The 26,189-nt window shown below is 47.3% G+C and overlaps 1 long non-coding RNA gene across 1 annotated transcript in view; it reads left to right on the top strand.

Moving 5' to 3' along the window:
• Positions 1 to 19,082, top strand: part of LOC140387049 (uncharacterized) — a 54,647-nt gene extending 35,565 nt beyond the window's left edge. The window contains exon 2 of the long non-coding RNA XR_011933734.1: positions 17,010 to 19,082. This is a non-coding gene — a long non-coding RNA (uncharacterized lncRNA). The remainder of the gene's footprint in view (positions 1 to 17,009) is intronic.
• Positions 19,083 to 26,189: the final 7,107 nt, after the last annotated feature.

The raw sequence follows: 26,189 nt of genomic DNA, 5'->3' as shown, positions 1-26,189 counted from the left end.
AATTATAGTTACTTGCCATGTTGAACATGCAGAATACGCCACCCTGCTCTTTATTGCAGCTTTGTATATTTGTGAAATGTTTTGTTCTCAGATGAAACATGACCAAAAGAAGCTGCCATATCATCATCACCTATTTATTTTCTGCACATTGTTTTTTTTTAAAGTGACTCTCCAAAAAATCACAATGGTTGCAGCACAAGGAGGTCATTCAGTCTGTTGTGTTTGTGCTGGCTCTCCGAATAAGAATTCAGAGTACTTATCCTGACCTGCCTTTCCTGTAGCCTTCAATTTTGTTTTTGTTGAGATGATGCAATTCCCTCATGAATACTTCAATTGAGCTTGCCTCACCACACACATTCCACATCCTAACCAGCCAACAGTGTGAAAATATTTTTCCTTATGCTATTGCTTCTTTTGCCAATTATCTTAATTCTGTGCCCTCTGGCCCTTGACCCTTCTACCAATGGGCACAGTTTCTCAATATTTATGCTGTCCAGACCCCTCATGATTTTGAATGCCTCTATCAAATCTCCTCTCAATGTTATCTTTAAGGAAAATAGTTCCAACTTCTCCAGTCTGTCTACATAATTAAGTTCCTCATCCCTAGAACCATTCTCATCAGCACTTTTCAGCACTTTATTGAATGCCTTCCCATCCTTCCTAAGGTGTGGAACCGTGAGCTGGGCGCAATACTCCAGTTAATGCCAAACCAGTGTTGTGTGTAAGTTTAACGTAGCCTCCTTGCCACATCCTGCTTGCTTCATACCCTATTAATAAAGCCTAGGATGTTGTGTGCTGTATTAGCCACACTCTCGACCTGCCCTGCCACCTTCAATATGCAAATATATTGCCGGTCCTTCTCCTGCAACCCCTTTAGAAAAGCATCCTTTATTTTGTGCTGTCTGTGTTCTTTCTACCGAAGTCAATTATTTTGCACTTCTCTGCATTAAATTTAATCTGCTGCCTGTCTGTCTGTTTCATCAAATTGACTGTTTCAAGTTCTACACTACCCTCCTGATAGTTCACAGAGCTTCCAAGTTTCACATCATCCACAAATGTCCTGTACACCAAGGTTTGGGTCATTTACATGTATCAGGAAGAACAGGGGTCCTCACACTGACCCCTGCCTTCCACCAGTTTAAAATACATCTATTAACCATTATATTCACTGCTTTATATCACCAGCCAATTTCCTATCCATGGTGTGACTGTACCTTTTATTCCACAAACTCTTCCTTTGCTCTGTTGTGTGGCACTGCATCAAATACCATTTGGAAATCCATGTACATGAAGAGCATTACCCTCAGCAATCCTCTCATCGCATCACAAAACTGCAATTTAGTTAAACACTATTTGCCCTTAATCCATGCTGGCTTTCCTTAATTCACCCACATTTGCCCAAGTGACTATAAATTTGTTCCAAATTATCATTTCTAGGATTTTCCCCACTGTTCAGGTTAAACTTTCTGACCTTTAGTTTTTGAGCTTATCTTTACAATCTTCTTTGAACAATGATGCAACGTTTGGATTTCTGCTGTCCTTTGACACCACCCAGTGTCCCAATGAAGACTGGAAAATTGTGCCCAGCGTCACAATTTTCACTCGATCTCCTCAGTAAAATTTGATGTGTCTCATCTAATCCTGGTGTTTTATTAACTTCAAGTACAGGCAGCCTAACCAATACCAAATCCACATCAATTTTAAACCCTTCAAGTGTCTGAAGTACCACCTCTTTCACCATGAGCTGTGTAGTATCCTCGGTAAAGTCAGATGTGAAGAATTCACTTAAGCCATTTGTAAAAATCTCCTTTTTGGCCTCTAAATGGCCCCACTCCTCCCTTTACCACCCTTTTACTATTTATATCCCGATAGAAAACTTTTTGATTCCCTTCTATGTTAACTGCCAGTCTCTTTTCATACTTTTGTTTCTCATTTCCTTTTTCAATTCCCCTCTGAACGTGCTGCATCATATTCAGCCAGGTTCTTGTATTATCCACCTGACATTGGCTATAAGTACACTTTACTCTCTAACTGTTATGTCATTCAAGGAGCTCTGGATTTATTTGCCTTTTCTGGGCATATAGCTTGACTTCCCGAACAATATCTTCTTTAAAGGTAGCCGATCGTTCATTAAAGTCTTGCCTGCTGACCTTCGATTCCAGTTTATCTGGGACAGGCCCATTTTTACCCCATTGAAGTTGGCTTTCCCCCAGGTAACAATCACTGTCCCCTAAATGATCCTTTGCTGACACTTGATCCACTGAGCCCATCTCATTTCCAAGAACCAGATCTAGCTGTCATAGAAAATGTTTCTGAAGACACTTTTAGGAACTCTTGCCACTCTCTGCCCTTGACGCTACTACTATTCCAGTCTATATTTGGATAATTCAAGTCCCCCATTATAACTATAATTCTTGCCTTTTTCTGTAATTCCTCTACAAATTTATTATCTTTCCCACTAGTTGTCAGCCTGTAGACTATACCGATCATTGTAATTTAACTTTCTTGTTCTTTGGCTCCATCCAAATTCGTATTCTGTTTTGACCTCGTGGCACATCCTCTCCAGCACTGCAATGTTCTCCTTAATACTACCAACCTTCCCCTCTTTTTCCTATCTCCCCTGACCACCGTGTATCTAGAAATATTTAATACCCAGTCCTGTTCCACTTTGTGCCACAAAAGCACTGTTATTGCCACAACATGTTTCCACATAGCAATCTGTGCCTGTAAATCACCAATCTTATTTGCCACATGCTGCACATTCTCATATACACATAGTAACCCTAGTTTAGACTTTATTACTTTCTGCTTATTTTGAGCCCAGCTAATGACTCACTATTTTCTACTCTAGTGCTCCCTGTCTCCAATATTCTGAGCACCTTGGTATTCTTCTCTGATGTTATCTCCTGGTTCCCTTTAAATCTTCCCCAATAGCATTGGCAAATCCTCCTGCCCCAGCTTTCTTTGGGAACCTGTCCAGCCTCTACAGGTTCCATCTCCCCTGGAGCTGGCTCCTATATTCCAGCTAAAGCCCTCCCTCCTGCCCCAGCTTTCTTTGGGAACCTGTCCAGCCTCTACAGGTTCCATCTCCCCTGGAGCTGGCTCCTATATTCCAGCTAAAGCCCTCCCTCCTGCACCATCTTTCTAGCCATAAGAACCATAGAATTTCTACAATGCAGAAATAAGCCATTTGGCCCATCGCATCCGCACTGACCCTCTGAAAAAGCACCTTCCCTCAGCCCACTCCCCTGGCCTATCCTGTAACCCCACAACCGGACCTAACCTGCGCATCTTTAGACCGTGGAAGGAAACCGGAGCACCCAGAGGAAACCCATGCAGACATTTGGCAAAAGTGCAAACCCCACACGGTCACCCAAGGCCAGAAGTGAACTCGGCTCCCTTTGTTAAAATGGATTTTATTCCAAACTTATTAAAAAAATACAAACTTAAATAATCTGGGGAACACCGTCCCCAACACTCAGTTTTACAGTCTGCATTTTTCCCCCCGTTTTAAACCCCCCTCCCCCCCGACAAACAACTCCAACATTGTCATAAACAATCCTCATGTTGATAAACAATCCTCGTGGTGCCTCAAAGTCCTCCGCTGAACCCCTCACTTATTTTCTCCAACCGGAGGAAGTCGTATAGATCCCCTAGCCAAGCAGTCACCCCCCGGCGGAGTGGTCGCCGCTATTCCAGCAAAATTCTTCACCAGGCAACCAGTGTGGCGAAGGCCACGACGTCGTCCTTCCTCCCCTCCATAAGCTCCGGCTTTTCCGATATCCCAAAAATCGCAACTATAGGGTCTGGCCTGACCTCAACCTCCACAATCTTTGCTAGTGTCCCGAACAATCCTGCCCAGTTTCTCTTTATCTTCTCACACCCCCAGAACATGTGCACGTGTTGCTGGTGTCCTCTCACACTTCTCACACTCATCTGCCACTCCCTGGAAGTACCCACTCATCCTCACCCGCGTCGTGTGCATCCTGGGCACCACCTTAAACTGTATCAAACTCATCCTCGCACACGGGGAGGTCGAATTCATCCATGTAGTGCCTCACTCTATACTCCCCAAACTATCTCTTCTCCCTCCCTCCAATTCCTCCCATTTCTCTTTGATCCTCACCACTTGCGTACCCCCCTGCTCTCCCAGCCACCCATTAATGTCCCCAATCCTACAGTCCCCTTTCACGTCCGGAAGCAGCAACTGTTCTAAAAGGGCACATTTCAGCAGCCTGGGAAACTTTCCACACCTTCCATGCAAAGTCCCATACTTGTAAATACTTAAATTCACCTCCCTTCGGGAGCTCTATGCTCTCCCGCAGCTCTCTTCCAGATACAAATCGCTTGCCTTCACCAACCCCACCCCCTGTACATACCGTCCATCTCCGCCGGTTTAAACCCGTGGTTCTGGCCACGGTGTTAACACCCACATCCCCTCCATCCTAAAATGTCTCCTATTTCAAGAAACAACAAATCCATATTTTAAACATAAGAACAAGCTATTAACTGCAAAATCATCCGCCTGGTTCTGGAGTCTGTTTTGTGGGTTAAAGTTTAAGGCAGTGCTGAATCAACAGGAAGAACAGCATCTCGTGCAGTGCCATGAACGCCTTGTCATCATGAATAGGCAGTTTGTTTTCAGATTGCACCGATGTATGCTAGGTTTGGGAAATTTGTGCTAAATATGTCCTTGGGACCAATGTCAGTGCCAACTTCTTTTTTTTAAAAAACCTTTTGTTTCCTTTATCAGAAGGCCCAATATAAGAGTTAAATGTAACAAGACTCCTCTGAACAAACTACACTATTTAAATTGTACCTAATGTTGTTGCCTGAATTCCACAGCAGAATATTTACTCGCCCACCATCTTACAGATTATAAAGCAATAAGATATCCAAGTGTACAATACTCACTGAAAGCAGCATTTACAGTAATTATCTTAATGTTCTCAATGTGAAAACAATAACAATATATTTCTCTCTTCACTCTTAAACATCCTGTGGCACCACCCCTGCTGCTTATCTGGTGGAGGCCTGCCACAGAATGACTTGCAATATACAATCACAGGTTGTTAGGTCCATAACTGTCTGCTTTTTACAGACATCTTTCTGCTTGTATGTCCCTGACCGAATGTCAAACTGATGAAATGCAACAGTTATGTGAGAATGCATCTACATTTTACCTCTTGCATCCCAGACTGTAATTTAAAATGAGTTTTTTTGGGGATGTGGGTGATGCTGGTGAGGCCATATTTTTATTGCCAATCCTTACCTACCTTGAATGGTGAAGAGATGAGCTGCTTCTGGCATAGTGGTTGTTTTAGCTAGAGGGCATATAGTGTTTCTTTTGTTCATTTATGGGATGTGTGTCGCTGGTTAGGCCAACATTTATTGCCATCGCTCGTTACCCTTCAGAAGATGGTGGTGAGCTGCCTTCTTGAACCACTGGAGTCCCTGAGATGTAGGTACACCCACTGTGCTGTTAGGGAGGCGGTTCCAGGATTTTGCCCCAGCAACAATGAAGGAATGACAATATATTTCCAAGTCGGGATGATTTGTGACTTGGTGGGGGGGGGGGGGGGGGACTTCCAGCTGGTAGGGTTCCCAGGTATCTGCTGCTCTTATTCTTCTAGATGGTAGTGGTTGTGGGTTTGGAAGGTGTTGTCTAAGGAACTTTGGTGAGTTACTGCAGTGCATCTCGTAGATGGTGCACATGGCTGCCACTGTTTGTTGGTGGTGGAGGATTTGAATGTTTGTGGAAGGGGGGAGCAAACAAGCGGGCTGCTTTGTCCTGGGTGGTGTTGAGCTTCTTGAATGTTGTTGGAGCTGCACTCACCCAGGCAAGTGGAGAATATTCCATTACACTCCTGACTTGCGTCTTGTGGACAGGCTTTGTGGGGTCAGGAAGTGAGTCACTCTCCGTAGGATTCCTAGTCTTTGATCTGCCCTGGTAGCCACAGTATTAATATGGCTAGCCTAGTTCAATTTCTGATCAATGGTAACTCTCAGAATGTTGATTGTGGGGGATTTAGCGATGGTAATGTCATTGAGTGTCAAGGGGCGATGGTTAGATCCTCTTTCTTGTAGGAGATGGTCATTGCTTGGCACTTGTGTGACACAAATGTAAAATGCCACTTGTCAACCCAAGCCTGGATATTGTCCAGGTCTTGCTGCATTTCATTATCTGAGGAGTCACGAATGGTGCTGAACATTGTGCAGTCATCCGCAAACATCCCCACTTCTGACTTATGATGGAAGGGAGGTCATTGATGAAGCTGCTGAAGATGGTTGGGCCGAGGACACTACCCTGAGGAACTCCTGCAGTGATGTCCTGGAGCTGAGATGATCTCCCTTAAACTTTCCCCCTCTCACTTTGAACCTGTGCCCCCTTGTAATTGACACTCCCACCCTTGGAAAAAACCTCTGACTGTCCACCCTGTCTATGCCTCTCATAATTTTGTGGACTTCTATCAGGTATCCCCTCAGCCTCGTGTCTTTCCAGTCAAAACAATCCTAGTTTATTCAACTAGGTACAAAATGTATGGTTTAGCTTCTGAAATAGTTATCAGTAACCTAGTATTCTAAGCACAGCGACCAGTGAAAAAATAATGTAACAAACAAAACACTTCACTTGTTAAAGCAGGCCATGTGGGATCTCCTCCCAGAGTAATTAACAGCATTTTATGAGATGATATTTTTCCAAGTTGACAACATTTGTAAAATCAGTGCTGAAATGCAGCTGCAGATGAGTTATGGAAATTGAAGTACAGTAAGCCCATTATACTGGTGCTGACTTTTCACATGGAGCTACCTGCTCTAATTCACTCCATTCAATTTCTATATCCTTTATCCCTATGTTTTTGTTTCTTTTTAAACATCTATTCAGTTCATTTTAATGGGGTTCAAACCACTAATACATTTTTGTAATAAACATACTTATTCAATAATATTGGTACTGCAAGTTCCTTATTAGGAGCTTATCTTATTGTCCAAATCTAATTATGTAATTGCATAACTCGGGGTTATTTAAATTAAATCTAATATATACATGGGTATGGGAGCGCAGTGGTTATATTACTATTCCAGACCTAGACTAATGATTCAAGATGTAAATTCATATCCCAATCAGTAGCTGGGAAATTTAAATTCAGTCCATTACATAAAACTGGAATAGCTACTATGAGTAATGGTGACCATGAGAATACTAATTGCCATCAAAACCTGTCTAATGACTAATATCCTTTTAGGGAAGGAAATCTGCTGTTCTCATCTGGTATGGCCTGTGTGTGATTCCTAACACAGACCAATGTGGCTGACTGGCATCAACTACAATAAATGCCAGCAACTGCCGTACCCCTGAACACATTTTAAAAATCAGAATCTCACACATGCTCCGTAAACATCTTCTGGAAGATGCATTAATGAATAACGAATGAGATGAGGAAATTGTTAACCAATTATTATTTTTCTGTTAATGAGTAAGTAGAATGGTGTTTTATAATGCATTTGTGACCGCTCAAAAGAGCAAAGTACACTCTCCCTGCTGCAAGTTAAATACATGTTTTGAATAGTGATTCCTCTGAAGAAATAGTCAATACTAAATTTAACCAGGTAGCTTTTGCCTCCAGAATGTTCTTTTCTCCAGATTTCTTTAAAACAGGTAGTTTCTGAGAGGAAGATGGTGTCATTGCTTTGACATCTGACACTTGTTCTGACGCCCTGGGCTAGCGCACGGTCAATTCCAGCCCCACTTGACCCGGAGTCACAACATAAGTGAATTTACCAATAATCCTTGGAAAAATACCCCAAGTCTTTGGCACTTGGCTGCCTAATATTTACAGTCACCAGGTTTATAAATGTAAATGCAATTACTTTTTATTAATAATAAGAACTATAAGGACATATGCAACAAATACAACTGGTTAACTATTAACTAATTCCTAATTCCCCACGTTAACTTGCCCCACCCTCGCAGACTAGACAGACACATAAGAGGGGTAAAAAATCATGAATAAAAGGAAAAAGAGTCTTTGTTGCAGATGGTGTTTTTTAACACCCTCCTCTTCAAACCTTGCTTTCAGTTCAAGGTTTTTATTGTAGATTCATTCACATTGCTGTAGTTTCAGAAATACAGCACTCAGTCTTTCTGGAGAGAGAGAGAAGGTTCTTGGCTTTGTTTGCAGCCTGTCATGATTTTCCTGTAGATTAATTCATCCAGTTTCTCTGCAGCTCCAGGAATGCAGTGCGCACAACTTTTCTGGAGACAGCATGGAGGAGAGAGAGTAGGACCTTTCCCTGTGCTGCCAGGAGTCAAACTGAGCTCCTTGTCACTTTTAAAATCATTTCAGTTGGATAAGATCTAATCACTACCAGCTATCTGACAGAATATGGCCTTTTGGGCCAATTGATTTGCCACCAGCCAATCAATATAACCAAGTCCTACCCCATCTCTCTCTATAGTTCCGAAAGGTCTGAAGCTCTTGTTCAAACTAGCTGAGTTTTCTCTTCAGTAACTTCTCATTTCCTCATTCTCTCGCTGCTTGACGTAAAGATACGTGTCCATTAATCAGCCATGCATCAAAAATGATAACTGGAAAATGAAAGAAAGGGGAAATAAGGGGCGAAACTGGAATGACCCTTACACACCTCAGCTGACCAGGTTTAGAGCCGAACAAGCTGAGCTGCCAACAACAATGACGACAATCCTCAGCACGGCTCATCTGGTAGATGCTCCCCATTGGGTTTTTTCTTTCCTGGGATGTGGGCGTCACAGGCCAGGCCAGCATTTATTGCCCATCCTTAATTGCCCTTCAAGGTGGTGGTGAGTTGCTTGCTTGAACCGCTGCAGTCCATGTGGTGTAGGTACACCCATTATGCTGTTAGGGAGGTTCTAGGACTTTGACACAGCAACATATTTCCAAGTCAGGATGCTGCATGGCTGAGAAGGCAACTTCCAGGTGGTGGTGACTCCTATCTGCTGCCCTTGCTCTTTTTGGTGGCAACGTTTGTGGGTTTGGAAGGTGGTATCTAAGGAGCCTTGTTTTCCCACAGTATGTTGTAGATGGTACATAATACTGCCACAGTATGTATGTGGTGGAGGGAGTGAATGCTTGTGGATGAACAAAGAAAATTACAGCACAGGAACAGGCCCTTCGGCCCTCCCAGTCTGCGCCGATCCAGATCCTTTATCTCAACCTGTCACCTATTTTCCAAGGATCTACTTCCCTCTGTTCCCCGCCCGTTCATATATCTGTCTAGATGCATCTTTAATGATGCTATTGTGCCCGCCTCTACCACCTCTGCTGGCAAAGCGTTCCAGGCACCCACCACCCTCTGAGTAAAAAACTTTCCACGCACATCTCCCTTAAACTTTCCCCCTCTCACCTTGAAATCGTGACCCCTTGTAATTGACACCCCCACTCTTGGAAAAAGCTTGTTGCTATCCACCCTGTCCATACCTCTCATAATTTTGTAGACCTCAATCAGGACCCCTTGAATCTCCGTCTTTCCAACAAAAACAATCCTAATCTACTCAACCTTTCTTCGTAGCTAGCACCCTCCATACCAGGCAACATCCTGGTGAACCACCTCTGCACCCTCTCTAAAGCATCCACATCCTTCTGGTAATGTGGCGGCCAGAACTGCACGCAGTATTCCAAATGTGGCCGAACCAAAGTCCTATACGACTGTAACATGACCTGCCGACTCTTGTACTCAGTACCCCGTCCGATGAAGGCAAGCATGCTGTATGCCTTCTTGACCACTCTATTGACCTGCGTTGCCACCTTTAGGGTACAATGGACCTGAACTCCCAGATCTCTCTGTACATCAATTTTCCCCAGGACTCTTCCATTGACCGTATAGTCCGCTCTTGAATTAGATCTTCCAAAATGCATCACCTCGCATTTGCCTGGATTGAACTCCATCTGCCATTTCTCTGCACAACTCTCCAATCTATCTATATTTTGCTGTATTCTCTGACAGTCCTCCTCGCTATCTGCAACTCCACAAATCTTAGTATCATCTGCAAATCAAGTGGGGCTACATTTTCCTGGATGTTGTCAAGCTTCTTGAGTGTTGTTGGAGCTGCACTCATCCAGGCGAGTATTGCATCACACTCCTGATTATTATTATTTTGCTATATTGATATATATTATATATATATAGATGGAGGACAGGATTCCTAGCCTTTTGATCTGCTCTTGTAGCCGTGGTATTTATGTAGCTACTGCAATTCAGTCAAGGATTCAGTGGAGGTAATGCAGTTGAATGTCAAGGGCCAGTGGTTAGGATCTCAATTTTTGTAGATGGTCATTGCCTGGCACTTGTATGGCACAGATGTTACTTTCCACTTATGAGCGCAAGCCTGGATATTGTCCCTATTTTGTTGTATTTGCACATGGACTGCTTCAGTATCTCAGAAATAGCAAATGATGCTGAATGTTATACAATCATCAGTGAACATCCCCACTTCTGCCTTTATGGTGGAAGGAAGGTCCTTGATGAAGCAGCTGAAGATGGTTGGGCCTAGGATGCTACCTTGAGGACCTCCCATAGTGAGGTCTTGTAACTGAGATGATTGACCTCCTACAGCAGCAAGCATTTTACTTTGTGCCAGGTATGACACCAACCAGAGGAGAGCTCCCCTCCACCCCATCCCCGATTCCCATTGACTCCAATTTTGCTAAGGCTCCTTAATACCACACTCGGTCAAATGTGGCCTTAATCAAGAGCAGTCACATTTATTTCACCTCTGGAGTATATTTATCATGTCCAAGTTTGAACTAAAGCTGTAATGAGGTTGGGAGCTGAGTGGCCCTGATTGAACCCAAACTAAGCATCAGTGAACAGTTTATTGCTGAGCAAGTGGTGCTTGATGGCACTTTTGATTACCCTGGAGAGTACACTGATAAGGTGGGAATTAGCTGGGTTGGATTTGTTCTACGTTTTGTGTACAGGACATAACCTGGGCAGTTTTCTATATTGCCAGGTAGATGCCTGTGTCGCCTTCTTTCTTAGACAGTCCTTCGGAGTTGAGGATGACTTGCTTCCCGAGTTCTCCGGCAATTGAGGAGTGTAGTGAGCACCCGACGGTCTCTGTCACAGGTGGGGCAGGCGGTTGTTGGAGGAGCGGTTGGGTACAATGTCAGGGTTTCACACGCTCCTTTTTCTGTTGATGCTTAAAGGCTTCAGTTTACTCTTGGTCATGAAACTCTAGGTGTTCAGCTCCTTCCCAGATGCTTTTTCATCACTTTAAGCGGTGTTGGTGTTGCACTTTTTCACGGAAGCTTTGAAGGTTCCTTGACGCGTTCCCTCTGCCATCCTGAGGCTCGTTTCTCGAAGTTCTGGGTAGAACGCTTGTTTCAGGAGTCTCGTATCAGGCTGGTTTGCTAATGTCCATGAGGGAAGGAAATCTGCCATCCTTACCTGGTCTGTCCGACCTGTAACTTCAGATCCACAGCAATGTGTTGACTTTTAACTGCCCTCTGAAATGGCTGAGCAAGCATTGAAAACACAAAAAAGGAATGAAACTGGACGGACCACATCACCTTGGACACCGAAAACTACAATGGCAGGCATAAGACCATAAGGCATTGGAGCAGAATTAGGCCACTCGGCCCATTGAGTCGACTCACCATTCAATCATGGCTGATATTTTTCTCATCCCCATTCCCCTGCCTGCTCCCCATAACCCCTGCAAAATCCTCCTTACAAACATCTGGGAGCTGAAACCAAAGTTGGGAGAGCTGTCTCACAGACTCGTCAAGCAACAATCTAGCCATATTACCGGTTCTGGGGGAGGTGGGACCAGTACAAACGGGACGGTCTGCACCTGGGCAGGACTGGAACCGATGTCCTTGGGGGGGGGGGGGGGGGGGGGGGTTTGCTAGAGCTGTTGGGGAGGGTTTAAACTCATGTGGCAGGGGGATGGGAACCGATGCAGGAAGTTGGAAGGTAGTAAAACAGGGACAGAAACAAAAGGCAGTAAGGGGGAAAGTGTAAGGCAGAGAAGCCATAGTCAAAAATCAAAAAGGGCGACAGTACAAGGTACAGTGACTGAGGGGAGCTCAGTGAATAGGACCAGGAATACTAAAAGGAATAAAACGGGAAGTGAAAACATTAATGGTAAGCGACGCGGCAGGTTGTTACATGAAGATATGGGTTCAACAACAAGAAAAATTAGGAGAAAAGTTAAGAGGAAATATAACTTAGGAGAGATTACTGATCGAGGTGTTAAGATTCAAAACAGAGGTAAAAAAAGCCAACATAAGTGTATTTTACCTGAATGCTCGTAGTATTCGGAATAAGGTAAATGAGTTGATGGTGCAAATCATCGTGAATGACTATGATTTAGTGGCCATTACTGAAACATGGTTAAAGGATGGTCACGACTAGGAGTTAAATATCCAAGGGTATCAAACTATTCGGAAGGACAGAGTGGATGGTAAGGGAGGTGGTGTAGCTGTGTTATTTAAGGATGACATCCGGGCAATAGTAAGGGATGACATCGGTGCTAAGGAGGATAAGGTTGAATCCATTTGGGTGGAAATCGGGAATAGTAAGGCGAAAAAGTCACTGATGGGAGTAGTCTATAGGTCACCAAATAGTAACATTATGGTGGGGCAGGCAATAAACAAAGAAATAACGGATGCATGTAGAAATGGTACAGCAGTTATCATGGGGGATTTTAATCTACATGTCGATTGGTTTAACCAGGTCGGTCAAGGCAGCCTTGAGGAGGGGTTTATAGAATGTATCTGCGATAGTTTCCCAGAACAGTATGTAATGGAACCTACGAGGGAACAAGCGGCCCTAGATCTGGTCCTGTGAAATGAGACAGGATTGATTCATGATCTCATAGTTAGGGATCCTCTCGGAAGGAGCGATCACAATATGGTGGAATTTAAAATACAGATGGAGGGTGAGAAGGTAAAATCAAACACTAGTGTTTTGTGCTGAAACAAAGGAGATTACAATGGGATGAGAGAAGAACTAGCTAAGGTAGACTGGGAGCAAAGACTCTATGGTGAAACAGTTGAGGAACAGTGGAGAACTTCCAAGCGACTTTTCACAGTGCTCAGCAAAAGTTTATACCAACAAAAAGGAAGGATGGTAGAAAGAGGGAAAATCGACCATGGATATCTAAGGAAATAAGGGAGAGTATCAAATTGAAGGAAAAAGCATACAAAGTGGCAAAGATCAGGGGGAGACTAGAGGACTGGGAAATCTTTAGGGGGCAACAGAAAGCTACTAAAAAAGCTATAAAGAAGAGTAAAATAGATTATGAAAGTAAACTTGCTCAGAATATAAAAACAGATAGTAAAAGTTTCTGTAAATATATAAAACAAAAAAAGAGTGGCTAAGGTAAATATTGGTCCTTTAGAGGATGAGAAGGGAGATTTAATAATGGGAGATGAGGAAATGGCTGAGGAACTGAACAGGTTTTTGGGTCGGTCTTCACAGTGGGAGACACAAATAACATGCCAGTGACTGATAGAAATGAGGCGATGACAGGTGAGGACCTTGTGAGGATTGTTATTACTAAGGAGGTAGTGATGGGCAAGCTAATGGGGCTAAAGGTAGACAAGTCTCCTGGCCCTGATGGAATGCATTCCAGATTGCTAAAAGAGATGGCTAGGGATATTGCAAATGCACTCGTGATAATTTACCAAAATTCACTAGACTCTGGGGTGGTTCCGGCGGATTGGAAATTAGCAAACGTGACACCACTGTTTAAAAAAGGAGGTAGGCAGAAAGCGGGTAATTATAGGCCAGTGAGCTTAACTTCGGTAGTAGGGAAGGTACTGGAATCTATCATCATGGAAGAAATAGCGAGGCATCTGGATGGAAATTGTCCCATTGGGCAGACGCAGCATGGGTTCATAAAGGGCAGGTCGTGCCTAACTAATTTAGTGGAATTTTTTGAGGACATTACACGTGCGGTAGATAACGGGGAGCCAATGGATGTGGTATATCTGGATTTCCAGAAAGTCTTTGACAAGGTGCCACACAAAAGGTTGCTGCATAAGATAAAGATGCATGGCATGAAGGGTAAAGTAGTAGCATGGATAGAGCATTGGTTAATTAATAGAAAGCAAAGAGTGGGGATTAATGGGTGTTTATCTGGTTGGCAACCAGTAGTTAGTGGTGTCCCTCAGGGATCAGTGTTGGGCCCACAATTGTTCACAATTTACATAGATGATTTGGAGTTGGGGACCAAGGGCAATGTGTCCAAGTTTGCAGACGACACTAAGATGAGTGGTAAAGCAAAAAGTGCAGAGGATACTGGTAGTCTGCAGAGGGATTTGGATAGGTTAAGTGAATGGGCTAGGGTCTGGCAGATGGAATACATGGTTGACAAATGTGAGGTTATCCATTTTGGTAGGAATAACAGCAAAAGGGATTATTATTTAAATGATAAAATATTAAAACATGCTGCTGTGCAGAGAGACCTGGGTGTGCTAGTGCATGAGTCGCAAAAAGTTGGTTTACAGGTGCAACAGGTGATTAAGAAGGCAAATGGAATTTTGTCCTCCATTGCTAGAGAGATGGAGTTTAAGACTAGGGAGGTCATGCTGCAATTGTATAATGTGTTAGTGAGGCCACACCAGGAGTATTGTGTTCAGTTTTGGTCTCCTTACTTGAGAAAAGACGTACTGGCACTGGAGGGTGTGCAGAGGAGATTCACTAGGTTAATCCCAGAGCTGAAGGCATTGGATTACAAGGAGAGGTTGAGTAGACTGGGACTGTACTCGGAATTTAGAAGGATGAGGGGGGATCTTATAGAAACATATAAAATAATTAAGGGAATAGATAGGATAGATGCAGGCAGGTTGTTTCCACTGGCGGGTGAAAGCAGAACTAGGGGGCATAGCCTCAAAATAAGGGGAAGTAGATTTCGGACTGAGTTTAGGAGGAACTTCTTCACCCAAAGGGTTGTGAATTGATGGAATTCCTTGCCCAGTGAAGCAGTAGAGGCTCCTTCAGTAAATGTTTTTAAGATAAAGATAGATAGTATTTTGAAGAATAAAGGGATTAAGGGTTATGGTGTTCGGGCTGAAAAGTGGAGCTGAGTCCACAAAACATCAGCCATGATCTCATTGAATGGCGGAGCAGGCTCGAGGGGCCAGGTGGCCAACTCCTGCTCCTAGTTCTTATGTTCTTATTAATACTGTGGCTACAGAGCAGGTCAAAGGCGAGGAATCCTATGGTGAGTAACTCACCTCCTGACCCACCAAAGCCTGTCCACCATCTACAAGGCACAAGTCAGGTGTGTAATGGAATACTCTCCACTTGCCTGGATGAGTGCAGCTCTAACAACACTCAAGAAGCTCAACATCATCCAGGACAAAGCAGTCCACTTGATTGCTCCCCCTTCCAGAAACATTCACTCCCTCCACCACTGACGCACAGAGGCAGCCGTGTGCACCATCTACAAGATGCACTGCAGTAACTCACCAAGATCTAACCATCGCCCCTTGACACTCAATGACATTACCATCGCTAAATCCCCCACAATCAACATTCTGAGAGTTACCATTGATCAGAAACTGAACTAGGCTAGCCATATTAATACTGTGGCTACCAGGGCAGATCAAAGACTAGGAACCCTACGGAGAGTGACTCACTTCCTGACCCCACAAAGCCTGTCCACAAGACGCAAATCAGGAGTGTAATGGAATATTCTCCACTTGCCTGGATGAGTGCAGCTCCAACAACACTCAAGAAGCTCAACACCATCCAGGACAAAGCAGCCCGCTTGATTGGCACCCCATCCACAAACATTCAAATCCTCCACCACCAACAAACAGGGGCAGCCGTGTGCACCATCTACAAGATGCACTGCAGTAACTCACCAAGGTTCCTTCGACAACACCTTCCAAACCCACAACCACTACAAGAGCAGCAGATACCTGGGAACCCCACCACCTGGAGGTTCCCATTGCAGCCGACCAAAAGAATAAAAATGTAATTTAAAATGTCGGCTGCTTCATAAGCCACAACTTCGCTGCTGACAGTCCGATCTGGGCCAAGGATTTGATTAAACCTTTTTGTAGGTGAAAGTTCCAGGCCTGTTATTTCAGTTGGCACCACTGATGGTCATGAATACCCTGCCCCTTGACCCCTTACCAAACAACTATAGAGCCTTTCATTGAGTTTCAATCTACTTCCTGACCTTGGTGACTGGTAGAGCGCCCAATAATCACTGCACAGCAAGTTAAAGACAGCATGTCTTGTTCTCTTTTTTGTTTCTGTTCCTGCCGATTTGTACTTTTCATTTCCTTTTGAGGAGGTGATGTTACGACTTCAAAGACTACAGTGTTTCTAGTGTAATGTCTTTATTGAGCTGAGTGTTACACGGCTGTCACCATGCCTATGCCTCATGGCAGAGGTCCCATGACTATGGCATGTAGTAATGATTGCAATTCAAAATCCAAGTACTCTTCATAATGAACAAAGCAAATTTACATGCGCTAACCATGAGCTACACAAGTGACCTACAACTGTTCTCATGCGGCATGGTTGCACAGTGGTTAGCACTGCTGTCTCTCAGCACCAGGGACCCGGGTTCAATTCCGGCCTTGCATGACTGCCTGTGTGGAGTTTGTAGTTCTCCCTGTGTTTGCGTGGGATTCCACCGGGTGCTCCGGATTCCACCCACAATCCAAAGATGTGCAGGTTAGGTGGATTGGCCATGCTAAATTGCCCCTTAGTGTCTAAAGGTAGGTGGGGTTATGGGATAAGACGGGGGAGTGGGCCTATGTAGGGTGCTCTTTCAGAGGGTCAATGCAGACTTGATGGGCCAAATGGCTTCCTTTTGCACTGTGGGGATTCTATGATTAACAAACTATTATTCTCATCAATCACTGCACATGCGATCCATACATAGCCATTACGTTGTGCAGGTCTCGTAATGGTACTGGGTGATGTAACTTCTCAGGAGATTGTTGTTCCTGTGCCACTTGTTGCCATAGTAACTGTTGCTGTTATTCCATTTCCGTTTTTAGGGACCGGTGGACCTTCAGGAGTGATGGTCTGTGCAACTGATGAGATCCCATCTTCCTGAGCAGCCGCTTGCAGACGAGGAACAACTTCTACAAAATGATCAGGGGGTTGGATAGGGTGGACAGTGAGAGCCTTCTCCCGCGGATGGAAATGGCTGGCACGAGGGGACATAACTTTAAACTGAGGGGTAATAGATATAGGACAGAGGTCAGAGGTAGGTTCTTTACGCAAAGAGTAGTGAGGCCGTGGAATGCCCTACCTGCTACAGTAGTGAACTCGCCAACATTGAGGGCATTTAAAAGTTTATTGGATAAGCATATGGATGATAATGGCATAGTGTAGGTTAGATGGCTTTTGTTTCGGTGCAACATCGTGGGCCGAAGGGCCTGTACTGCGCTGTATTGTTCTATGTTCTCCAGTTGTCCAGATAAACCTGTGGTTGAGCCGGTACATTTGGTCGTTCACTTCCACCGCATATGATCGAGGCGACAACTGCTCTACGAATGTCTCAAGTTGCCACATGGGCTCCTGTTGAGAGAATTGAAGGTTTGTACCCTGACGGGCACTCCAATGTTCAACTCTGGCAATGGTTCAGCAGGGTGTCAAAATAAAATTGGGCTTTCTGCTCTTTCGTCTTGATTTTTTTCAGTCACTTTTTTCACTACTTCTGGCTTCAGGAGCTTCTTTGCTAATGGAAGAGTAGTTTGGGTGCAACGTGACATCAGTCTTTGGACTGGACTGCTTTCCATGTCTTCAATCCACGTGTGTCTCCACTTGTGGATTGTCTTGTATACAGCTGTGCTAGATTTGCTTTTGTTTTGTTGATTCCTTTGGTGATTTTCACTGCTGCTTTTACATTCAACCGGGGATAGTATGGAGATAATGTATAGTGTTGTATTTCCTAATACTTTGTGACGGAGCTGAATTCTTCACTCGAAATTAAGGGCCATTGTCACTTCATCACGATGCCTGCAATGCTGTTTCAACTGCAGTGGGCTTTTGGGCATTCTACTATCTCACCAGTCGTCGTTGAAGTCCGAGCTAGTCTCAGCAGTCCGAATAGTAGCCTTCGGTGACAAGATAATCAGTTCCTGCTAAGCCAACGCTCAGATTCATCCATGGTCTCCTCAACTGTTACCTACAATGCCGCAGACCAAGAGCTGGATGGCGAAAACAGCCAGAGCATCACCTCCCTAGAACACGAACTAGGAGCAGGAGTAGACAATTTAGCCTCCCGAGCTTAAACACCCTCAATGTTTCATGGTACGTCGGCGAGACCATGAAGACACTACGACAACGAATGAACGGACACCGCACAACAATCGCCAGGCAGAATGTTCCTTTCCAGTCGGGGAACACTTCAGCAATCAAGGACATTCAGCCTCCGATCTTCGAGTAAACATTCTCCAAGGCACATGACAGCGCAGAATCACCAAGCAGAAACTGTTAGCCAAGTTCCACATGCATGAGGATGGCTTCAACCGAGATCTTGGGTTCCTATCAAATTATATGTAACCCCATTAGAATCCTACTAACTGGGGCAGCACGGTAGCACAGTGGCTAGCACTGTAGCTTCACAGCGCTAGGGTCCCAGGTTCGATTCCCCGCTGGGTCACTGTGCGGAGTCTGCACCTTCTCCCCGTGTCTGCGTGGGTTTCATCCAGTTTCCTCCCACAGTCCAAAGATATGCAGGTTAGGTGGATTGGCCATGCTAAATTGCCCTTAGTGTCCAAAAACATTAGGAGGGGTTATTGGGTTATGGGAATAGGGTGGAAGTGAGGGCTTAAGTGGGTCGGTGCAGACTCGATGGGCCGAATGGCCTCCTTCTGCACTGTATGTTCTATGACTAACTGTCCTAATTTGAGACAATTCACACCTCGATTACCCGTGATTATCCCTCACTATACTCACACTGTTTGATCCTGTAAAGACTTGTTTACCTGTAAAGACTCACATTCCAATCATTCTTCACATTCTAATCTGTAGTTATCTTGCAATTGTGTCTGTCTATATATGCTGTGTTTGTGACCTGCCTCCGAAAACTTGTCATTTCAAATAAATCTCATTGACTTTAACCTGGTGTTGTGAGACTTCTTACTGTACCTTCAATGTGATCATGTCAACTCCACTGTCCTACCTGCCATAACCCTTCAACCCATTCCCAATTAAAAATCTGTCTAACTCCTCCTTAAATTTACTCACTGTCCCAGCATCCACTGCACTCTGGGATAGCGAATTCCACAGATTCACAACCCTTTGGGAAAAGTAGTTTCTCCTCAAATCTGTTTTAAATTTGCTACCTCTTATTCTAAGGTTATGACCTCTCGTTTCAGAGTGTCCCACAAGAGGAAGAATCTGCTCCACTTTATCCAGACCTTTTATCATCTTGTATATTGATCTCCCCTCATTCTTCTGAACTCTAGAGAGTAAAGTCCGAAACTGTTCAATATCTCCTCATACGACAACTCCCTCATCTCTGGAATCGACCTAGTGAACCTCGTCTGAACTGCCTCCAATGTCACTACAAAGAACAAAGAAATGTACAGCACAGGAACAGGCCCTTCGGCCCTCCAAGCCCGTGCCGACCATGCTGCCCGACTAAACTACAATCTTCTACACTTCCTGGGTCCGTATCCCTCTATTCCCATCCTATTCATGTATTTGTCAAGATGCCCCTTAAATGTCACTATCGTCCCTGCTTCCACTACCTCCTCCGGTAGCGAGTTCCAGGCACCCACTACATCTTTCCTCAAATAAGATGATCAAAACTGTGCACAATACTCCAGGTGCAGTCTTACCAATGCCTTGTATCAACAACACTTCCTTACATTTAAATTCAATTCCTTTTGCTATAAATGCAAACATTCCATTTACTTTCCGTATTTCTGCTGCATCTTCGTGCTCGAGGACACCCAGATCCCTTTTGCAGCGCGGTGATTCGGTCGCCCTGGTCTGTTGAGGCCTTCTCTAGCTCCTTTATGGTGCTTTCCTGGGCTTCCCATCGCCTCTCCACCTTGTCCAGGACCACTTGCATTGCCGCCAGAGGTTCGGCGACCGACACCCAGACCACAGCCTGTATATCTCTTTTCATCTCCTCTCCGTGATCTCTCAGTTCCGTTGTTATAAACATCCTCCAAACGCCCCTCCGGGGGGGAGGGGGGCTCCTGGTGCGGCGGGTAATGCTTCTAGTTCTGGCGAGGCCTGCGTTTCGACACCTCATGCGCCTGCCGGCTCAGCCATTTGCTTCTGGCTTTTTCCACTTCTTGTTTTTACATGCCATCTGGAGTGGCTGTTTTTCAGCATCTCCCTTCGTGCTGATGTTGGTTGAAACGTAGGATATTTTCTTCCTTTGTATTAGCGGCTATTTCGGGTGAAAGAGCCTATTTTCGGGTTTCTAGGAGGAGAGCCACCTGATGTGAGATTCTCAGCACGTCCCTGTCACCGGAAGTCCATTATGCAGTTGTTTTTGACCAGCGGCGGTTGTTTTTGACCAGCGGCGGTTGTTTTTGACCAGCGGCGGTTGTTTTTGACCAGCGGCGGTTGTTTTTGACCAGCGGCGGTTGTTTTTGACCAGCGGCGGTTGTTTTTGACCAGCGGCGGTTGTTTTTGACCAGCGGCGGTTGTTTTTGACCAGCGGCGGTTGTTTTTGACCAGCGGCGGTTGTTTTTGACCAGCGGCGGTTGTTTTTGACCAGCGGCGGTTGTTTTTGACCAGCGGCGGTTGTTTTTGACCAGCGGCGGTTGTTTTTGACCAGCGGCGGTTGTTTTTGACCAGCGGCGGTTGTTTTTGACCAGCGGCGGTTGTTTTTGACCAGCGGTGGTTGTTTTTGACCAGCGGCGGTTGTTTTTGACCAGCGGCGGTTGTTTTTGACCAGCGGCGGTTGTTTTTGACCAGCGGTGGTTGTTTTTGACCAGCGGCGGTTGTTTTTGACCAGCGGCGGTTGTTTTTGACCAGCGGCGGTTGTTTTTGACCAGCGGCGGTTGTTTTTGACCAGCGGCGGTTGTTTTTGACCAGCGGCGGTTGTTTTTGACCAGCGGTGGTTGTTTTTGACCAGCACAGACACTATCAGCCAGAAGGACCTTTTCTGTGCTGTTGACCTATATGACTCTATGGTAAAGTTGGAAAGGACACAGACGTCTGGGGAGGTGTCATCCTCAGAGAGGAGGTAGGGAATACAATACCAACAATCCCTGCTGCGACAAAATGTCTAGAACAAGGCCATGCCATAACCAACACCTAGTTTCGTCTCAGAGAGAGACCACAAGGCATTGTAGCAACACACTCCAAGCATTGGCGGCGGGGATTCTCCGTTAGCCAACGGCAAAAACTGGAAAGCGATTGGGTGGATAATTGGTTCCGATGGCAAAATCGCAACAGGTGCTGATTTGACGCCAAATCGCAATGCTCCAGCACCTCGACAGCGGCGTCAATGCGTTCCGGAATGCACGCACAGCAGACACCATTTGCAAATTATGAGCCGGTCCAATCCGGTATTCTCTGGGGCCTCCGCGATTCTCCGTCGCAGATGGGTTGAGTTCCCGTCGAGTTCACTTGTGCTTTTAAAAATCTTGAAACCGCGCCATGGCTGTTGGGGGAAAGGGGTACGGAAAGTGGCCAACATCGCCATAGCGTGCTGACAGTCGTGCCGCTGGCGGGGGGCTTCTGCCACAGCCTAGGGGGAGTAGCCGGGGGGCCGCAGGAGGTAAACTGTGGGGTCGGGTGGACAGACACGGATCACCATTCCCGCAGCCTGCAAGGCAGCCTTGCAGTTGCGCACCCCACTAACAGCCCACTTTGAACTTAGTGCCACGGATCGTATAGGTGTCCCCCCAAGGGCACCCAGCCCCAGCTGACCCATCAGGATAGCACGCGCCCCAGCACAACCAGTGCCATCCTGTTGGCTGGGATGTGTGTGTGTGGGGAGTGTAATGCGTACACATGGCTGCAGCTTGTCAGCCTCCCGAGTCAATCACAGACCCGGCGAATCCCGCACCGTTTCTCATTGGAATCGATTGTGTTCCACGTGGCACGCTGGCCCCTTAATAGTAGCGTAATCGGTCCGGGCGTGGCAGCAGTTTTTCTGTTGTGAAAGTCCACAAATTCTGCATTGGCATCAACACTTAGTCTCAGAAACAGAGAAGTCCACCCCGGACTCCAACTTGACTACATTGTCAACCTAGTGAGAGACTACAAGGATGTGCATACCATCCATGTCATTTTGGGAGCCAATGACTGCTGGTCAGACCATCGTCTAATCCACTCTGTGATCAACATCAATGGAGCCGCAGGAAAATCAACACTGAAGCACTCAAAGACCCTGAGAGCCCTATTCATCCAGCTAACCTGACAATTCCCAGAGACACAAAGTGTCCACAGTATCTGGTTTGCCCTCAAGGTCTCCGTAATCAGCAGCTGCGAAGAGACACTTTAATAATAATAATCTTTATTGTCAGACGTATGTTTACATTAACACTGTAATCAAGTTACTGTGAAAAGCCCCCAGTCGCCACACTCCGGCACCTGTTCAGGTACACTGAGGGAGACAGGTTTAATGAGAATGAGCAGGAAATCCAGGAGCTGGTCAGCCCCAGCACAAGGGTTTTCTGAACCTGATACAGCAACCAATTCAAGAGCAAGAAGCAGCTCTGCAGACTGCTGAAAGTGGAGGTCCAGTAAAAAACCCACAACCTAAAGAACAGACGGTGGGTGGAGAAAGCACAGGCGATCCAGCATTAACCAACACCCGTGACCTTTCTTTAGAGCAGTTAAGATCACCTACAGTCTAGTAACCTGAGGTCTCATCATTCTGCTGGCCAAGAATGGAGATATGCTCATCATGAGCAGAGAAACAGTCCGCGCTCGCTGGAAAGAGCACTTTGAAAACCTCCTCAACAGAGACTCTGGGCACGATTTTCTGGAAAGATTCCTCAATGTGGTAGCAAGCAGGAATTGCCATGGGCATCCCGCCGCTCATCCCAGCGAAGCCGGCAGCGCAATATAATGTTAATTGGTCCACTTACAAAGCCCCACGGGCTTCACTCCTCAAATGAAGGCTCGCCAGCCGATTTGCCAGGACTGCGCTCGGCAGCCCCCCTCTAACAAGGTCGAGCAGCACTTGCACAGCCAACCCCAGCCAGCTCGCAGCCATGGCCCCGATACGACCAGCCACAGGATTTGGAGTCGCGGACCTGGGGAGGCACTAAGATGCGGTCGAGGCCAGAAGACGGTCCTGGAGGGAGAGCCACAGGGCAGTCACTGGTGCCTGGGATGAAGTGGTAGCGGCTGTCAGCTCAGCGTGATCAGAAGGACAGGCCTCCAGTGCCGCAAGGCAGTCAGCAACCTGCACCGGGCGGCCCCCCTTCCAAAACCTTCCAAACGCTATTAAACTCCCCTCCCTTCACCCCCCCCAACTCTCCCTTCACCCCCCAACCCTCCCTTCACCCCCCCAACTCTCCCTTCACCCCCCCAACCCTCCCTTCACCCCCCCAACCCTCCCTTCACCCCCCCAACCCTCCCTTCACCCCCCCAACTCTCCCTTCACCCCCCCAACCCTCCCTTCACCCCCCCAACCCTCCCTTCACCCCCCCAACTCTCCCTTCACCCCCCCAACTCTCCCTTCACCCCCCCAACTCTCCCTTCACCCCCCAACTCTCCCTTCACCCCCCCAACTCTCCCTTCACCCCCCAACTCTCCCTTCACCCCCCCAACCCTCCCTTCACCCCCCCAACTCTCCCTTCACCCCCCCAACCCTCCCTTCACCCCCCAACCCTCCCTTCACCCCCCAACCCTCCCTTCACCCCCCCAACCCTCCCTTCACCCCCCCCAACCCTCCCTTCACCCCCCAACCCTCCCTTCACCCCCCCAACCCTCCCTTCACCCCCCAACCCTGCCTTCACCCCCCCAACCCTCCCTTCACCCCCCCAACCCTCCTTTCACCGCCCAACCCTCCCTTCACCCCCCCAACCCTCCCTTCACCCCCCCAACCCTCCCTTCACCCCCCAACCCTCCCTTCACCCCCCCAACCCTCCCTTCACCCCCCAACCCTGCCTTCACGCCCCCAACCCTCCCTTCACCCCCCCAACCCTCCCTTCACCCCCCAACCCTCCCTTCACCACCAACCCTCCCTTCACCCCCCCAACCCTCCCTTCACCCCCAACCCTCCCTTCACCCCCCCAACCCTCCCTTCACCCCCAACCCTCCACCCCCCAACCCTCCCTTCACCCCCCAACCCTGCCTTCACCCACCCCAACCCTCCCTTCACCCCCCCAACCCTCCCTTCACCCCCCCAACCCTCCTTTCACCGCCCAAACCTCCCTTCACCCCCCCCCAACCCTCCCTTCACCCCCCAACCCTCCCTTCACCCCCCCAACCCTCCCTTCACCCCCAACCCGCCCTTCACCCCCCCAACCCTCCCTTCACCCCCCAACAGTCCCTTCACCCCCCCAACTCTCCCTTCACCCCCCCAACCCTCCCTTCACTCCCCAACCCTCCCTTCACCCCCTAACCCTCCCTTCACACCCCCCAACCCTGCCTTCACCCCCCAACCCTGCCTTCACCCCCTCAACCCTCCCTTTACCCCCCCAACCCTCCTTTCACCGCCCAACCCTCCCTTCACCCCTCCAACCCTCCCTTCACCCCCCCAACCCTCCCTTCACCCCCTCAACCCTCCCTTCACCCCCTCAAACCTCCCTTCACCCCCCAAACCCTCCCTTCACCCCCCCAACCCTCCCTTCGCCCCCAACCCTCCCTTCACCCCCCCAACCCTCCCTTCACCCCCCAACAGTTCCTTCACCCCCCCAACCCTCCCTTCACCCCCAACACTCACTTCACCCCCGCAACCCTCCCTTCACCCACCCAGCCCTCCCTTGACCCCCCACCATCCCTTGACCCCCAACCGTCCCTTGACCCCCAACCGTACCTTGACGTCCAACCCTCCCTTGACCCCCAACCCTCCCTTCAACCCCCCAACACTCCCTTCGCCCCCCCAACCCTCCCTTCGCCCCCCCAACCCTCCCTTCACCCCCCCAACCCTCCCTTCGCCCCCCCCAACCCTCCCTTCGCCCCCCCAACCCTCCCTTCGCCCCCCCAACCCTCCCTTCGCCCCCCAACCCTCCCTTCGCCCCCCCAACCCTCCCTTCGCACCCCCAACCCTCCCTTCGCACCCCCCAACCCTCCCTTCGCACCCCCCACCCTCCCTTCACCCCCCCCAACCCACCCTTCGCCCCCCCAACCCTCCCTTCGCCCCCAACCCTCCCTTTGCCCCCAACCCTCCCTTCGCCCCCCGCCCCACCCTCCCTACCCTTCCTTCACTTCCCCAACCCTCCCTTCAGCCCCCCCCAACCCTCCCTTCACCCTCCAACACTCCCTTCACACCACTCTCTCTCTCTCTCTCTCCCCACTCCATGGTGAATCAGACGTGTGACTAACGATGCTCTCGGTGTGTCTCTACAGGAGAAGCTGTCCCATGACCGTAGAGAGAGGGCCCAGACTGGCAGCGTGTGCCGGACATCACATTTATCCACATTATACTGCATCTGCCATTCATTTGGCCACCCACCCAACTTGTCCAAATTACACTGAAGCATCTTTGCATCGTCCTCACAGCTCACCCTCCCACCCAGCTTTGTGTCATCTGCAAATTTGGAGATATTACATTTAGTTTCCTTATCTAAATCATTAATATACTTCGTGAATAGCTGGGATCCTTGCGGTACCCCACTGTACTCTGCCTGCCACTTGGAAAAAGACCCGTTTGTTCCTACTCTTTGTTTCCTGTCTACCAACCAGTTTTCTATCCATCTCAATACACTACCCCAATCCCATGCACTTTAATTTTACATCTCTCATGTGAGACTTTGTTGAAAGCTTCTGAAAGTAGAAATAAACCACATCCACTGGCTCCCTCTCATCAACTCAACTAAAGTTACATCCTCAAAGAATTCCAGTAGATTTGTCAAGCACGAGTTCCCTGACATCTATAATTCCTTGTTTTCTCTCTACCTCCCTTTTGAAATGAAAATGAAATGAAAATCGCTTATTGTCACAAGTAGGCTTCAAATGAAGTTACTGTGAAAAGCCCCTAGTCGCCACATTCCGGCGCCTGTTCGGGGAGGCTGTTACGGGAATCGAACCGTGCTGCTGGCCTGCCTTGGTCTGCTTTCAAAGCCAGCGATTTAGCCCTG

This window comes from Scyliorhinus torazame, chromosome 12, assembly GCF_047496885.1.
Source record: "Scyliorhinus torazame isolate Kashiwa2021f chromosome 12, sScyTor2.1, whole genome shotgun sequence".
NCBI classification, from domain to species: Eukaryota; Metazoa; Chordata; class Chondrichthyes; order Carcharhiniformes; family Scyliorhinidae; genus Scyliorhinus; species Scyliorhinus torazame.
The sequence above is the reverse complement of the archived record's forward strand: the minus strand, read 5'-3'. Positions and strand labels throughout refer to the sequence as shown.